The sequence below is a fragment of the Rhineura floridana genome, chromosome 2 (genome assembly GCF_030035675.1).
Source record: "Rhineura floridana isolate rRhiFlo1 chromosome 2, rRhiFlo1.hap2, whole genome shotgun sequence".
NCBI lineage: Eukaryota > Metazoa > Chordata > Lepidosauria > Squamata > Rhineuridae > Rhineura > Rhineura floridana.
The window spans coordinates 154,975,395-154,993,477 of NC_084481.1; the positions used below are offsets into that span (position 1 = coordinate 154,975,395).

The 18,083-nt window shown below is 44.0% G+C and overlaps 1 protein-coding gene across 5 annotated transcripts in view; it reads right to left on the reverse strand.

Moving 5' to 3' along the window:
* Nucleotides 1-16,132, reverse strand: part of CHST1 (carbohydrate sulfotransferase 1) — a 41,731-nt gene extending 25,599 nt beyond the window's left edge. The window contains exons 1-3 of one of the 5 annotated variants that reach the window (XM_061613172.1): nt 15,279-16,132; nt 14,794-14,845; nt 14,244-14,433 (exon numbers count right to left, since the gene is read on the reverse strand). The gene's annotated coding sequence lies outside the window, so the exon portion shown is untranslated. Of the gene's footprint in view, nt 1-3,310; nt 3,324-14,243; nt 14,455-14,793; nt 14,846-15,278 lie in introns of those variants that run through there. The other 4 variants (XM_061613173.1, XM_061613171.1, XM_061613175.1 and 1 more) reach the window with 4 other exon arrangements.
* Nucleotides 16,133-18,083: the final 1,951 nt, after the last annotated feature.

The window sequence follows — 18,083 nt, forward strand, 5'->3', positions numbered from 1 at the left end:
CCTACTATGCCTATTTCATTCATAGACAAATTAAACACACTCTCTGTGTATTCATGTATGCAGCAAGCACTTGAGAAGTACATTATTGGCACAAAATGGATTATAACCATTCCAGCAGAATGGGCTTTAGATCGACAAATAGTGTGCGACAGGGATGACATCATGTGTACAGCACCCCAAAAAGGCACTTGCATCAAGCATTGAGTGCACGTTCTTATGCAGCATGCACATGCCCTCAGTTCTAGAGTTCCTATAAATGGGATGGAGGAATTAACTGAGCTTGGAGCAAGACCAGGAGGTCCAGAATTCAAGATCAAGACACAATGTTCAAAACAATACAGGAGAAGTGACATTGTCCCAACAAGTTTTCATGCCCACTCAGCAATCTTTATAGTTGAGGTGTGGCACATGGCCTGCTCACATGAATTAGCCTTACGAGCATGTCTAGCTTACAGGTGTGCACTCCGTTGGGGCAAATACATCTGTTCCCACTGACAAAGGGGCTGCCTACCCCTGGGTGACATCATTGGACCTACTTTCTCCTCTGAATCCTTTTCAGCTATCCCAGACCATAGCTCCAGCTCTTCCCAGCTTCCCACGTCGCTCCCTCCCCCAGAGGGAGGGAAGAAGCAGCCGTGACTCCTGTTCTAGCATTACCATCTGACAAGGGCAGACTTTCCCCAAACAGGCTTTGCTCTGTGTCTCAGCCTCCCCTCCCCATTCCTCATCTGCCTCTTTATCTTCCTCCAGAGGGTGCCATCCCAGGTCTGTGCCTGATGGTGCTAAGTGACTCATGACATTATCCAGAACTAAGCACAGTGTTCCAGATGCAGCCAGATATAGCCTAGAGTAAAGCTATCACTTCCTGTGATCTGGACACGGTTTCTTTTAAGATTGCGTTTGTATTTTTAGCAGCTGCATTACACTGCTGGCTCATGATCGACTTGTGATCAGCTAAGACATTTTAAATATTTTTCATATGTACTGTGTAGGGCCAGATTCCCCCATCCTGTATTTATACCTTTGCTTCTTTGTATCTAAATGCAGAGCTTTACATTTGTCTCTGCCGACGTTCATCTTGTTGGTTTTATCCAGTGTTTCAGTCTGTCAAGATCATTCTGAATCTTGATTTTGAACCTTCCATGGCAGTGCTTCCCAAACCTTTTCCCCCACGGACCACTTGAAAATTGCTGATGGTCTTGGCAGGCAACTTATTTTTTCTGCCTGTTGTAGTAATTGTAATGCACTGTGCTAGATGCTGTATGACGTTTAATTGTATTTTTATCGCTTCCTTTATTTCTCATATTGTATTTTAAGGCATTAGAATTTGCATCCCTTAGAATTCATATTGTAATAGAATAAAATACATTATAAGAAAAAAAGAAGCAATTCAAAATCAATATGAATGTTTAATGAGGACATGCCATGGACCACATGAATGAAGCTCACAGACCACTGGTGGTCCACGAACCAGTTTAAGAACCTCTTTTCTATGGTGTTAACTATCCCACCCAGCTTTTTGTCTTCTGCAGATTTGATAAACATTCCCTCTACAGCCTCATCCAAGTTATTTATAAAAATGTTGAAGACAGGATCTAAGACAGAGTCCTGGCACTCCACTCCAGGTTGATGCAGAGCTATTAATAAGCACTTGCTGGGTATGATTGTTCATACCTAGCTGCAAATCCACCTAATATCACATTAAACAGTATCAAAAGCAAATCTGAAACCCAGCCAACGGACAGTAATCAGCTGCAGCCAAATGAACTGTCCACTTTGCACTTTATCACAGGAATCAATATGGCCCATGCCCTCACAACTGAACATTTTTCAATTTCAGACACAAAGAAGCTTGCGGAGTCCTCAGCTGCCAGATTCCTGCATTTAATGCTTAAAGAAAGTGTTTTAAGTACGTTGTTTCACCCAGGGATGGGCTATGCTAAGTTCTTTTGCTTCTCAGTGCAAGCAACACTGTCACACAGACACTTCAGCATCAGTCACTAGAGCCCAGCATTGGACTTCACAAACTCTACTAAGGGGTGAGTTCAGCTATGGCCTGGGACAAATGGTTGTCAGGGCAGCCTAAGGAAATATAGTTATCCTTCTTTAATTTCTACTCAATTAACCTCTCTTAATCTTATCAACATAATTTTAAAATTGGTCTCTATTTTTCTCCTGTTATCAAGGTGGTGTAATTGTCACCAAAAACCCAGACTCTATAGGCATTTCTCCATATAGCTAGTTACTGGCTATACTGTGCATCCACATAATCTGGCCCAATTTTAACCATTTCAAAGTAACACTTCATTTCTAGTTTTCCACACAATGGTTAAAGTTAGACAATGCAGGACTAATAATGTGTGAAGCATGCATTGGTCCAGCTACGAAGTACAAATACTTCTCAACCCATATGGAGATTACTATATTCAAATATGTAGCATACATGCACTATAAAACACACCTTCCCAGAGAGGGTACATGCAACAAAATACAAATATGTGCAGTACCTACATCAATGCTTCCCATATAGGCATTACTAGCTGCAAAAGTGCTGAAGCAAGACAGTTCCATCATTGCCACCTTAAGAGTTGGGCTCTGTCCATCTCAAACTAAGTAGAATGGGAAAACATAGCAAGCCTACTCACTGATTGGTGTGAGTGACTCAGCTCTGGGTAGGTGGGGTGTTCTGCCCTATAAATCAGCCGCTGCCCTTAACTCAAATATTCACAGGTTTTCACTTAATGTCATGGAGCATCGGGTTATATAGCCAATATTTTGAAATCGAAGTCATATGAAAGAACCATATTGCTGACAGGCTGGTTTGTTTGAGATAATTTTTATGTCAGTCCCTCCTTTCACGTCCCACCCAAGCCCTAGCGATGATGGCTACTTTGTCTCTCACACAGTATTTTAGATTAATGTCACATTTCCCATTAGCTCACATTTCTCATTAATTTTTTGGGTAGATTTACATTGCTTCCTTCCCTTCTTTATTCCTACACTGGCTGCATCCCTACTAGGAAAGGCACTTCAACCCACCATGTATGGTGAACATTGGCCTGGGAAAGTGAGTATAATTATTAGCACATGATTTTTTACTGAAGCTTGGTATTGACTTCTTTATTATTTCAGATATAATTTTCTCACTGCTACAATAGATACCCTCTCTTGGGAATTAGCTTTCTCCCCTTCACACACATCCACACACACTATTCCCAACAGACACTGTGGCACCTGATGCTGGCTGGCTGGTTAGTTTCACTATTCCTCACCCATCCCAGCATTGTAAATACAATCGTATACATGGTACCTTGTTTTGCTCCTTGGCTTGCTGGCAACAACAACCCTGAGAAAAAGAAAGGGAAACTTTCATAGCAACAAGTAAGGTATGGAAATAGCATTATTACAATGCATATCTGGAAACTGTGTGACTTCTCTCTCTCTCTCTCTCTCTCTCTCTCTCACACACACACACACACACACACACAGAGAGAGAGAGAGAGAGAGAGAGAGAGAGAGCCATACCAGTCTCTGAACCAAGAAGCAGGATTTCACAAAACATAACCTGCTTGCAGTTGCTGTTGAGGATAAAGTATGAGCCCTTCACCCAACACTATGAAATCCTGCATCTCTTTTGCCAGTAGGATTCTGGCAGTGGCCCAGCTCCTAGCAGCATCTGTACTATATTTTCACTACCCCTAAAACCGATTATAGTGAACAAGTCTGTTTCCATGGAAACAATACAGTGACTCAGGACTTTGGGGCTGGCTCTAAACATGACTGTCAATAACAAAACCTCTAGGAGACTTAGGATGCTGAAGAAATGAGAACAGAAGGGCTCCTGACAAGCTGACACACATACACCCCACACAATGTTGTGTACACACAGAGAGGAACACAAGGGCACACATGGCACAAGCCTACTCCAGAGTCACAATTCAAATTCTTCCACCCAACAATCAAGTCCTGAAGCATTTGGGAGTCATAACTGCAGCAAGCCTACAGGAAGGCACACACCAGGCTAAAAGACAAGACAGACTCAACCAAACCTCCAGTCACTTTTGTACACTTGAATATATACATCACCAGAACATACACATCACCACATCCAAGACTCAAGTCTGCATCTGGAGCACATACAGTACAAATCTCACTGTTATCTCCCCTTCACTAAGTAACAAACTTTCAATTACTGGAACACTTCTTGCTATAGCACATGCCTTTCAGAAAAATGAAACTACATTGTATTTCCAAATATCTTCCGATTGTACATTTAAACCAGAGCATTTGTCAAAGGGATTTTTTTAAAATGGATAAACAGAAATTTACTTCCATTGCACACAAAATCTCCCAGAAGCATGCTGAGTGCCTTTCAACAACAAAAGATGATTTATTAACTCCCAGTATCTTCTATCTGTAGAGCCCATTGCTCTTTTACAAGGTTAAGTGATATTATTTTAGCTTTATTGGCCATCTAAGTCTGGTGGTGCAAGGCAGGTAGCCACATTTCTTTTATTATCTCATTCAGCTTCTCAATAATCTGTGTTCAGATTCAGCTTCTCAACAATCTGTGTCAGTTTCATGCCCATTTTGCCAGTGGGGAACTGAACCTGTAAGTTAACAGACTTCCAAGACCACCCCAGTAATCTCCCAGTGATGAGGTGAGACTTAAATCCTGAATCTTTCAGAGCCATCAACATCCAGTATTCTACCCACTGGACTGCTAGACCATGCTTTTGCCTCTAACTTTGCTTTCCTGCGAAGCTGAGGAACCGGCAGGCCTTAATCTGAGCCAAGGCTCACCCCCAGAAAACAACAGCAAGTATGGCACAGGCCCTATTTGTAAGAGTTGCTTACTGTGGCAAGTGTGTATATAAGCAGGGTCTATCATGTAAAGTCTTTCCCATCTGACAGACAGGACCAATTCCCACATTGCTACGTGTGTGTGTGTGTGTGTGTGTGTGTGCATGTGCGTGCATGCGAGCATACAGGCACACACATATATATCTGCAAGACAGAGAATGGGACCAGAAAAGCCCACTAATTTGGATAAATTTAAACATGGATTGTGACCGTCAAGTGGAATATTAACCCATTTCCATAGGAAACTCTGTTTACAAAGGGCAGGCTCCCAACCTTGCTACCATCTTTTTAAAGCAATAGTACTCTTGCTCTGCAAAGACACACAGGAATCTAGAACAGGATGAGTCTATTCTATACATGCCCCCTTCTATCTTTATGGGCCACTGCCAAAGGAAGACTAGAGGAACCAGCTTCAGTGCTTAATTTCAATGGAGGCTCACTTTGAATCAATTCCAGAAGCTGCTGTTAGGTCCTAGAACTTGAGTGTATCATAGGCAAGAATAGCTTACACACACACACTCATTAGCCATGTGCAACCCATACATGCACTTTTCACTGTATCAATGGTCAGCTGTATGCTGCATGAATGCAGATGGGAAATTGTTAAATGGGAAATATGTACAAGATGCCAGAGTCATTGCTGCTGCGATCACTGTGCTGCATAAGGTCAGGAGAGGCTCTGGGGCCAAACAAGACCATGCCATGACACCCTATTCTTGACAACAATTTACCCCAATCCTCTTTTGTCTGTTGCAGTGGCAACACTGGCTAGTGCAGAACCTACATCTCCCTTTTGAAGGGATAGTTAAGACTGGGGGTTTTTTGCAATTCCAAAATTGTTGGCAATGAAACATTGCCTCTGAAACATACCGCCCTGGGCTCCTACTGGGAGGAAGGGTGGGTATCTATCAAATAAATAAATAAATAAATAAAACATACACATAGTGCCCTTCCCTCGTCACTAAGTAGTTATATCCATGTCCCTCATGCTGAGGATTTAGAGACTAGGTTTTCAGAGTCAAACTATGTGGTTTCCAGACATGCTCGAGCCCAAGGAAGGTTTACATTAGACATCACTGGAACAGAGGCATCCTAGAGATCAGCATGGCCTCCTGGCAATACTGTTCATCTAACCAGGCAGCTATACTCTCCTTTCCACTCCTAAAATGTTTTTTCCAATTGGCGCTACTATCACAGACAAGAAGCTGTTGGGTTTGCAAAAAAAAAAAAATCCTGTTAGAAGTGAGCAAACTGTGGCTTTGCTGCTTGCGTTAATGGCCTGACTGAATGATAACTTTGTTTCTTGAAATGAAATGCTGCTGCCTTGCAGGCAGGGGAGATAGCAAGGTTTAATGGCAAGAGTTAGAGTTCTGACACGGTTTTATTCTTTGCATATCTGAAAAACCATAGGGGCAGGACAGTGCTAGCTGGGATTGCTGGCTGAAAATGCTGTTGCCTGACTAAGAAAAAAAGGGGGGGGATCAAACTTAGAAATCCTGTGTTAAATCAGCCCAAAACCTCGCATCTTAGCAGTACTGCAGGCACCATCCTATCTGGCAAAATCTGTATGCAAATCACTGGACCAAATTCACCTATCAAGTGAATTTATCAATCAGGGTAACCCCAAACAGTTTTAAGGAAAAAGGAACCTTTTCACCAAGTTCAAGGTTGCCCCTCTCCCTTGAGATACTGCCTTGATAATAATTCCTTTTATATACTAGTTAGGATAAGGATGAGTGGAAGGAGTATGTGGTGGAAACTGTTTGATATTATAAATAATTAGAATTCAACAAATTTTAAAATTAAGGAGTAGGGTTGCCTCCAATCTTGCTAGGAAATTTCCATGGGTTTTTTTCATGTTCAGCACAAGTCAGTTAATCCTCTGCACTAGCAGGTTCAAATCCCAGCAGAGTCAACTTAAACTTTCACATTCCTGGAATAAGCCTACCTCTGCTGAATAAAACTTGTAAAGGCAATGCTCACCTGTGCTAACTCCTGCCCACTGTTAAAAGCATTTCCTTGATGTTTTAGGGTGCATTCTGCATTCACTTTATTACTCCCAGCAACCTCTGTCCTTGAAGTAGCTATTTCTATCTTGCCTGTGGAATACTTTGGAACCAAGCTATAAGCGTCCCCTCATTTTGTTGTGTGAATTATGATTCTTGGGACCACAATGCACACGAGATTAAATATAATTTCCCCTTTCCTTAAAATTAAGACAAAATAGGTTTTTGTTTTAGTTGGTGCAAGTATCTCAACCCTAGAACAAGAGGTGCCAGGCAGTAGTGGAAGGAATAATTTAGAGAATTGTCCCTTATAAGGAATTCAGGAAAGTGGAACTGGGGTGGTGGTGGAGGAAGACAAGCCATATAAGGGGGAGAGGAATTGATAGGAATGTATTTGATGATACATTTGTCACTTTGTACGAGATGTACTCAGGGAAGCAGAGACTTGGGAATGGCTGGGATTAGAGAAAGAAAGGACATTTCTTGATTTGGAGCCAGATGAGCACCATTCCATTCTAAAAGCAATCAAGGTGAAACAGTGAGAAAATGGCCACAGGTGCACATATTTGGAACATGTGAAGAATAAGATGGTAATGCAAATTTGAACAGTCAGAACAGCAGAGATACTTCACAGCATTTTGCCAGAGATGTGTCTCAGACTCTTATAATACTACTGTTCACACAATACAGAGATGTCCATGAATTATACAGCCACAAGAGTAGCTATATACTATAGCCAGCGTGGATTTTTCACATTCCGCAATGTTAAATTGAAAATAGCCCCCATGCCATTCTGATGCTTCCCATAAGCTCATTTCAAAACAAAACCTTACAAAACTTAAAGTCCTGAACTCAGAAACACTTGCTTAACAACCCTGTAAATTTTCATGGCGATACACAAAACAGTCAGAGAGAATCGAGAGTTCAAATCTAAAAAGAGAGGAAAAAACCCGAGAGCCCTTTTGGACTTTTTTCTGTCAGTGTTCTCATAATATGTTGAAATTCATTAAAAATCAGCCATGTTCACAGAGTACCTGGAATCCTATTACTGACCTTGCCCCATACTCTGACCTTCATCATCTGCAGTTTAAAAGTTGAAAAAATGCCTCGCTGATTTTTCATTAATTTGAGAAATTTTGGCTTGAACCCAATGATAGTGTCAGGCATGCTCAGTAAGAACCAACTGTCAGTGTTCTAAAAGCCAGACTCACAGCTGCTGGGCTTGCCTAATCAGGGGGCCACACCCACACCAGACTTTGATATCACGTGAGACAGTCATGGCTTCCCCCAAAGAATCCTGGGAAATGTAGTTTGTGAAGGGTGCTGAGAGGAGACTCCTATTCCACTGACAGAGCTTCAGTGGCCAGAGTGGTTTAACAGTCAGCCACTCTGACTGAAGGTCTGTGAGGGGAACAGGGCATCTCCTAGCAACTCTCAGAACCCTTCACTAACTACACTTCCCAGGATCCTCTAAGCCACGACTGTCAAAAGTGAAATAAAGGCCTGATGTAGATGTGGCCAGGGACAGCTTTGGTTTAAATTTGGGTGGGAGGCTACATGTGCCTGCTGTAGAATAAAAAGGTGGGGGAAACACTGAAAAGCAATGATACTGTTCACAATGTTTTTCTTTTGGATAGGTAAGGGGCTTCCCCTCTGCCCAGTGCCCACCCACCCAATCTCCTCCCCTCCCCCTCCTCCTACCCTCCCTGCTCCTCCCCCAGGTCAGTGTTGGACTACGACCTGGGAGACCAGGGTTCAAATCCCCACACAGTCATGAAGCTCACTGGGTGACCTTGGGCCAGTCACTGCCTCTCAGCCTCAGAGGCAGGCAATGGTAAAACCACCTCTGAATACCGTTTACCATGGAAACCCTATTCATAGGGTCGCCATAAGTTGGGATCAAGTTGAAGGCACTCAATTTCCATTTTCAAATATGATTGCACAGAAATAAATCCCATTGAACTCAAAAAGTATGCAAATGATCAAATCCACCCTCCCTTCTCCTCTCCCTATCCCCTCCCTCTTGCCCCTTCCCTCCCCCTTTCTTTGCCCCCTCCCCATCCCCATCTCCTTCAAGTCCCCTCCTTCCCTTTCAACTCCTCTCCTTCCCCTTCCCCTTCCCCCACTCCCCTCCTCCTCCCCATGGTCAGTTTTACCTATCTTAAGCATGATTGCACAAATGCCACTGAACTCTATAAGCATGCAAATGATCAAACCTGCCCTCCCCTCCCCCTTCCTTTGCCCCCTCCAATCCGCTCCTTCCCCTTCCTCCTCCCCCCTCCGCCCCATGGTCAGTTTTACCTATCCTAACCATGATTGCGTAGGAATAAATCCCATTGAACCCAATAAGCATGAAAATCATCAGACCTGCCTTTCCCCTCCTTCCCCTCTCCTCTCCCTTCCTCCTCCCCTCCCCTCTTCCTCCTCCCCTGCACACTCCAGCCCTCCCTCTCCCCCGGTCAGTTTTACTTATCCTAAGCATGATTACACAGAAGTAAATCCCACTGAACTCAATAAACATGCAAATGATCAAACCTGTCCTTCTCCTCCCCTTCCCCTCCTGCCTGCTCCCATCCCTCTGCCCTTCCTCCTCTCCCTCCTTTTCCTCTCCCCATCCCCTGTGGTCAGTTTCATCTATCCGAAGCATGATTGCAGGGGAGTAAATCCCACTGAACTCAATAAGCATGCAAATGATCAATCCATTCTCAGCAAACTCCCACAGGATCCCATTTCTTACCTCCCGGTTTAAAAAGCAGAGAAATTCACTAATAGGCAAAAAAAACGTGCAGTTTAAGAATGTATCAATAGCCCACAGATATTTCTATCAAACTTTAAAAAGCAAGGAAATTGGGCAGCTACAGTGAATGCACCAGGGGAGCAGGACACCTGACCTCCTCTCTGAGATATCGTACTGCCCTACACATTTATAAAAATGCAAACACAATTTGGGTTGGTCTTTCATAGTCCAATACACTTGCTGTGTAGCTTGGAAGAATTTGGTAACATGCCTCTGAGCATATGGTGAGTGGTGGCAACACCTGCAATCAGCCCAAATAATAGTAAGAAGACGTGCTGTGCTGATCTTGTTTTAGCAGGGAAGAATCAACATTATTAAGACAGTTTATATAGTTCAGATGGTCATTTTAAATATGTCTGATTTACTTTGCAATTTTAGTGACGTTTCCTATAGGAAATCATTTTCTTTTGTTTCTGTTTCTGTGAATATGTGAAGTACAGAAACACTTTGCAAAATTTACACTAAAAAAAGTCCAAAAATAATTGTGGAATAATGGCACCGACTATTCTGCAGAATAGTCTCCAGTGGACATCAGGAGTGTCTCAATTTGCACAAGATAAAACAGTGGGAGGTGAAATATATTCTAGCAAAATTCGAGGTGTGCTCTATGTTTTTAATTGACAGTGCCCACCTTGCCTTAAATGAAATGGTTTAAACATAGCAGGCTGAAAACATGCATCCTCTTTTTTCCAACAGCTAGAGTCATTGCTGAAGGAGCAACATATTGTAATCAGTCTGATTTTACATCAAACTGAAGTTTCAGATTCAACTGTTAATGCACCCAAAATAGAAATAGAACATAACCTCCAATTTGAAACACAAAAGGCTGTCTTCACCATCATATGACATTGACCAATAAAAAGGCTTTGAAATTAATAAAAATAAATTTGACACAGATTTCTAGGATGAAAAATGAGAGAAATAAAATTTTCTAGATTAGATTCTCTGTAGAAACATTAGTAACATGGGAAAGAAGCAAAGTAAGAACACCAACATACATACAAAAATATAATTCTCCATCTTTGGAGATGGCAGTTGTTGCCACCACTCACCATATGCTCAGAGGTATGTTACCAAATTCTTCCAAGCTACACAGGAAGTGGATTGGACTGTGAAAGACCAACCCAAACTGTGTTTGCATTTTGACACATTTGTAGGGCAGTCCAATATCTCAGAGAGGAGGTCAGGTCTCCTGCTCTCCTGGTGCATTCACTGTAGCTGCCCAATTTCCCTGCTTTTTAAAGTTTGATAGAAATATCTGTGGGCTATAGGTATGTTCTTAAACCGCAAGGGTTTTTGCCTATTAGTGAATTAAATTTCTAGCTTTTCCCAATAAAAACCATGACTAATAAAAAAGTAACATCAGAAAGTTATTTTTAAGGGACCGAAATAGGCATTCTTGGGAACCATATGGTCCGAAACCCCATGTTTGCCAATATATTAAAGAATTCAGGGACAGATGTGCCAGGGAGAATCAGCAGGTAGTAAGTACCTCCTTGCACTCCTCCTGTACTCATTGAAATTGCTGCTTGTCCAATCCATACACCCTCATTAGCTGGGCTCCAAAACTAGAAGCAATCCTTGCTGGAGGAGGAGGGGGATTACATATTGCCTGGGAAAATACTTGGAGGGAATCAGCAGGTGGGAAAACCATTAACTACCCCTCCCTGTTACCATGACCTGTAAATGGCCCCAGCCCCTGCTTTTCATGATGAAGGGTAAATGGGGCTGGGAACCATATAGTATCCCATGTAACATCTAGAATGGCCATTAGACTGTTTTTTGGCCTAGGGGACTCTCTTTGTACTTTGCAATACTGGAACCCCCCACCCCATCCCCACCCCCCACCCCCAGCCCTTTGGATTAGGTAGGTCATACATCTAAATTTAAAGAATAGCTACTAAACATTATTTAGGACAGTGATTGTCCTCTATGAGGAATAAGCATCATTTGCATTCATACCAAACTCCACTCCTAAACAATGCAAATGCTTTACTATCAAAACCAGCAGCCTGCGTCTTAAATCTTTTCTTCCTCAGCTTCAACCTGCCTTACACAGTTCTTCCTGGTTTCCCTCTCAGTCCCACACTCTCCAGTACCACTACTTCAGAGCATTCTTCGCATCTACATGGCAGTATATCTAGCAAATGCCCATTTAAAATAACTGGGATCCCTTTTGAATAGCTATCAACAGCCTGCTTTAGACAAGAATCTTTCTTCTTGTGCACCAAACAGCTGGTTGCTTTAGCAGCTTAAGCTTTAATTATAATATGGAGCTTTTCTCTCTAGGACACCCACTGCTAAGAGGTAGCTTCATTCATAGTTGGAGAACTGCAGTGCATTGTACTATTTTTGAAAATGGCCCATAAAATTCATAACATGGCTATAAAATGACTTAACTGGGACTGGGCAATGTGAGCACATCAGACCAGTGTTTCATCGTCTTCACGGGCTCACAGTCCATTTTTGTGCCCAGTTCAAGGTATTTTTGACCTTTAAGGCTTCAAGACTTGAGACCAGAGAACCAAAAGGACTGCTTCTCTCCACATGTACCTACCCATACCTTGAGATCATCTTCAGAGCCTTCTCCAAGTGCCCTCCATCAAGTGAGTGCTGGTGAGTGCCTACTGGAAAGACTACATTCCCAGTACAGGCACCCTGCCTTTGAAATGGCCTCCTCAGAAATGCTCACATAGCACCTACCTAGAAATCATTTCAGTGCCTGGAAAACATCTTTTGTGCCTTGCAAAAGACCCAGGCCTTTTTTTCTGTCTTGATTTAATCTTGATTATTTTAATAACGTGTTTGTACTTTACTGTCATTTCATTTTAAATAGCTTTATTTCTTCTTGTGAGCCACAATGGGAACTCTGTTACAGGGCAGAGTAAAAAGACTATAAATTAGCCTGCTTCGGCCGTGGGTCCCAAATGTTATTGGATCACAATTCCCATCATCCCTGACCATTGTCTAATCTGGCTGGGGACCACAGGAGTCAAAGTCCAACAATATCTAGTGACCCAAGGTTGAAGAACTCTGCTTAATAAATATCCTTTGCTGGATATTGATAAGAGCTCCTTCCTTATCCCCTTTCTCACACACACCCTGACATCTTGGCACTTAGGCTGATGGATTAAACCCTTGGAAAAAATAAAGAGAACTCTGGAATTGTGATACCTCTTCTAGAGAGAATTCTGGAAGCAGAAATAATTTATTATTTTGACTTGGTGCTAAGAAACTGTTATGTTCTGGATTATGAACTAGTCCAGCCTTCACCAACCTTGTGCCCTCCAGATGTTTTGGACTAGCTGGGCCTGATGGGAGTTGCAGTCCAAACATCTGTAGGGTACTAGGTTTGCAAAGGCTGAACAAGTTCACTAAAATCCTGTGGGTTTTATGGTGCTAGGGTTTTTGCTAAATTTTTGTTTTAACAATATTTCCTTAGACCATTTCGCAAGGGCTTAAATGAAATACAGGCAACTTAATATGTCTGTTTCACATATTGCTTTTGCAGAATTCATATTCAAAGGCAATATTGAGAAATCCAAACCACCCATTATGGATGTGGGATAGCCTTGCTGCAGAGAGGACTGCCTTAGTGAAAGGGAGCGTAGACTGGATGGTGTGGATTCCAGGGCAAATAGCTTGCACAGAGGAAATCTGTAGGCAAGGTGGAACTGTCTGTTCTCAGGGCAAAGTCTGAAGACTTGCTTGGGGAGGGGGCACTGACAAACAGCATTTCTCTATTTTGCCTTAAGCCTGTTCCAGTTGAGACCTATGTATTAGACGTTTGAGGGTGGGTGAGTTCACATGTTTTATCCAGTAAGTGCTCACAACTCTCACACAATCAGGTTTCACTTAGAACTCATAATCACTTAGAATAGCCCACCAGCCGGGGGAAAGATTGGCCCCTTCCAAAGAACAGTAGATGGCTCTCAGAGTACTGGGGAAATGCAACACAATTGCAATTTCTTAAGGGAAGATGTCAAAGAATCTGACACAACAGAAGCAACTACTTTATTTTTCTTGTTGTGCCATAAATTGATTGTTTGGAAGGGTATTTCAGTTTCACTTATCTCCATGTTCCAGACCACTCTGGGACACAAGAATGTTTCCATTTCAGCAAAATGTTTCATTTCCTCCCCACAAATTGTTGCCCAAAAGAAACCAAAATGCTTTCTTTTGCTAGTGCTCATTTCTAACCAAGATGAAAGGCATATGTTTTGCTTCCTCCAAAATCAAATAAGGGGCGCTACTAGTGCCATTTTGAAAATGCAAGCTGGGGAAATCCTAATCCACCAGGGAAAGAACTGTAGATAGAGACTAAGAAATTAGAAGGGCTGATCTAAGCACTGAGCTTGGGGACTCCATCTGTTAGCTTAATTACATCAGAAAACAAAGGGATAACAAAGCTGAGAAAGCATTACAGAGTCCCACTGTTGCCCACTAAAAGCACAAATCCTCTAGAGCCTCCACTCCAGCCCAGGCTCCAGGCCCAGGATAAGACTGGAAATTGCTACCCCTTGGCGGGCTGAAGAAGGAATCCTAAAAGAGGAATATTAAGTTGTGGGTGCCCTTACCTGACCCATCCCATGCATTTCTCCAGCGCTGTGTTGCTCTGTCGTCCCATATCACAAGCAAGGCCAACCTATTCCCAAAAACTTCCATTTGGAATCATTCAGAGTCGTCCCTTGGCACTAGCTTAACAAAACTGGAGATCATGCTCGGGTTCCTTGAAGCCTCCTCTTTCAAAAAGCCAGATGCCTGTACCTGGATGAGAGACTCCTCCTTCTAAGCCAACACAGTAAATCCCACGTGTCTATGCAGTAACATAAAGAAAGTCTTCCCACCACCACCACCACACCACCCTCTATACCTGTGGATCAACCCTCTCAACCTCCTGCACCACCACATACAGGCCATCCCACCTTTGCACTTCATATTAATTGATCCATAGTAACTGCTACCTATGCTAAAAAAGTAGTTATATTACTACTACTACTACTACTACTACAGAAGTTGGGGGAGGATCTACTACTATGGGAGTGAGGGAGACTCCAATCATTTACTTAAGCCATGCTGGACTGTGAAGTGCAGCTAAGTCATTATGGAGGGTAAGGGAAAACTAACCTGTGTTAAATTCTGGAGTGCGAGGTGCATGAGCCTGCCACAGCAAACACACCTTAAAGACAAACAGTATAGTATAAGCTTTCGTGGGCTGTAGAGCCCACTCCCTTCAGAATGCACGAATTGGCCGCTAGTCCAGGAAAGCTCGTGCCACGTTAGAAACCTGCTCGCTTTTTAAGGCGCTGCCGCAAGACTCGTGTTGTGTGTAGCCCGTCTTAGGCTGCTTCGAATGTGCTCCCCAAACCGAAAAAGTACATTCCTATTTCCCTACTCAGTGCCCAGGAATCATCAACCCGAAGCATCACGTCTCACCCACCACTGCCTAACTGCTCCACTCACGCGGCATTTCTCGCTAAAAAGGGGGGGGATCCCTACTCCCGCTTGCGTTGGCCAGAGAACCGGCATCCTGGATGCCTCTTCCCGTCCCGGGCGAGACGGACCTGGGATGAGCCCCCGTCACGTCCTGCCTCCCCACTCCAGCAAGCTACCTTCGGAAACGCGGGGCCGCTCTGGGCACAGCAGCGGCGGGTCTCCGCCTCATCTCACGGGTTTCCAGCCAGAGTCGCTGCTGTTGCTGCTGCCGGCCGCGTCTCCTCCTCTCTATCCGCAGCTCAGGCTCCCTCCGTCCCAGCGAGCGGCCACAGCGGGAGGACCATCCTCCTGTGTGTCTCTCCTCGGGGCTGAGCTCTTGCTCTCGCCAGCGCCCCCCCTCGCACGACGCACGCGCGACCAGCAAAGGAGGAGACCCACGCGCAGCTTTAGCGGCGGGGCTTGTCCTACTTCCCCCTCCGTGCCCGCACCGCTTCCTCTAACCGCGCTTCCTCCCTTCTTTCTGCAGCGCTAGTCACACGCTGCCCCCGCTTCCTTCCCTCAGACGCTCCAGCGGGGGCTGCGAGGCGGGCAGAGTCGGCCCGGCGAAGGAGAACACGCTCTGTGGTTGGTGCTGCCAGTGCCCAAACCCCCGGAAGTGGGGGAAGGTCCCGCGTTCTCCTTTCCAGTCGAACCGGGCTCTCCTCGCTGCGAGAACGGGAGTCTCTGTCGCTCTTCGGTCTCTTGAGCTGTCCGTCGCCTGCCTACCTGTCTTCCCCGGAGAGCCGATGGAGCCTGAGCCCTTCTTAGAGTGGGCAGCAGTAAGGAAACGGGTTAGGCGGCGGCGGCGGCAGCAGCAGGGATCTTCTTTCACGGAGCCATCTGCAGCAGAAACAGCCGCCGGCCCATCTCCGGGGTCAGCATAGAAAGGGAAGGACTCCCGCCGGGCCTCCCCTGTGCGGCTCGGTTCCTTTCAGGCAAAAAGAATTTGGCGCGAGAAGTCTCGCGCCAGACCAATTCAGTCTGAGGTAATTCAGTGGCATCGGATCCCGGCGCGAGCTGCTGTGATCACCGCGCTCTATCCAACCAGCGGACACTTTCATGCTTCCAGATAGTCTTAAAGGCATCCACGAGCTAAAGATGCTGAGCGGGGAGACTGTGGGGGAGCGCGCGCTGTCCGAAGCAGCAGTTGTGTCTGGCCATTATGGGGCGCTGCCTGGCTCGCTGAGAAGAGGCCAAATTCATACAAAAAAGTGTAGCTGGCCTCTCGCGTATACTGTGGAGCTGCCAGCAAGCTTCTCTCTATTAGGGTTACCTCGAAAGTCAGGAATTAGCTCTATTCCAGGCTTACCTCCTTACACCTAGACCAAACGTCTGAGTTCATTGACCCCTTGATGAGCTTATAACGTTGTCCTCTACCCCAACCCAAACTCTTAGGAATGTAAATGAAATAAAACTCCTGGATACAATTTTGTTGTATTGTGGAATCATCTTATTAAATACAGAAGTTTCTCATTGGAAGGGTGGTGTAATCTGTAAATGCCCATGTCATTTATTTCTGAGGCTCATCGTTCCTAATTAATTTTTTTTTTTTGCACTATTCCTCTTAAACTTCTTTTACACTCCTAGACCCTTTTTGGCCCCCATGGCTTTATTCACCCTCTGTACGGTCCCAATAACCCCAGGGGGTCAATACAGACCACTTTGGAAACCCTAATGCAGACTATTTCAGGAGAGTGGCTCTAAAAAGACTTCAGAAAGATTCAGCAGGATGCCTATGCTGATGTCTATAGTACCATCCTGGGTCAATGAAATTAATATTTATTTATTATTTATACCTGTTAGACACCTTATAAACAAATTTTCTAGGTGTTATAAAACACAACAATTACATAGTAATCCACAATAAAAAATCTGATCCAGTATAACACCCAAATCAAACAACCAATACTATAAAATCAAAGCAAATCACAGGAGCTATTAAAAAAAAGCCAGCAAACACAGGAGTTAAACCACTAGCCATTCCACAAGGACTAAACTAATGTGTTTTCTAAGATGTTTGGAAGAACCAAAAAAGTCTTAGCCAAAGGCAGAAAGAGGGCAATGTGGACATCTGGTGAGTTTCCTTAGGGAGAGCACTCCATAGCCAAGAGGCCACCACCAACAAAACCCCTCTCTGTCATGGCCACCCTCCAAACATTGGACAGAGAGGACACTCAGAGAAGGGCCTCTATAGAAGACCAGAGAGTATACAGGTAGGTATATACAGAAGGAAGCCTTCCATAAGGTACTGATGTCCCAAGCCACATAAACGTTATAGCTTACACAAGCAGCATTTAAAATTGGCTCCAGAAACCAACTGATAACCAATGAAGGTGAGAAGAACCAGATCTACTGAAGGAACACTAGAAATATTTTAGACCTATTGGATTATTTCCAGACCAGAACTGAAGGGCTTTACTAAACTCTTCTCTCAAAATGGCCTTGTGATCCCAGAGTTTACTGCATTTCAAACTGGCAGACCCAACCTTTTTCCCCATTTGAAGGGGATTTACTGAGCCTGTGAGAATTCATCTTTTCATGTTCTTGGTTTAGTCCTAGAAGTGTACACAGTATGCCTGGGAAGCAGGTCCCCTTCCCCTTGTTATATCCTTATGGTAACTGTGTGAAGCTTGTCATGGTGACTGTTTACTTGTGGCCTCACACCTGAAACAGTGTCCCATTTACAGAATGGCATAACATGGTCAAGACCCAGAGAAGAAAACATCTTTACATGCTGTACAACCCAGAAAGAAACTTTCCATAAATGAGCCCTAGATCTTATTAAAATTTCCTCAGAGTGCAATTTTACACATGCCTTCTCAGAAGAACCATTAAATTTAATAGGACTTACCCCCAGATAAGCACTTGTTCAGCCTAATTCTTACATTCCACTTCAGCAGTCCAAGTTGAGCTGACATGGGGCTGCATTCAACATAGTACTA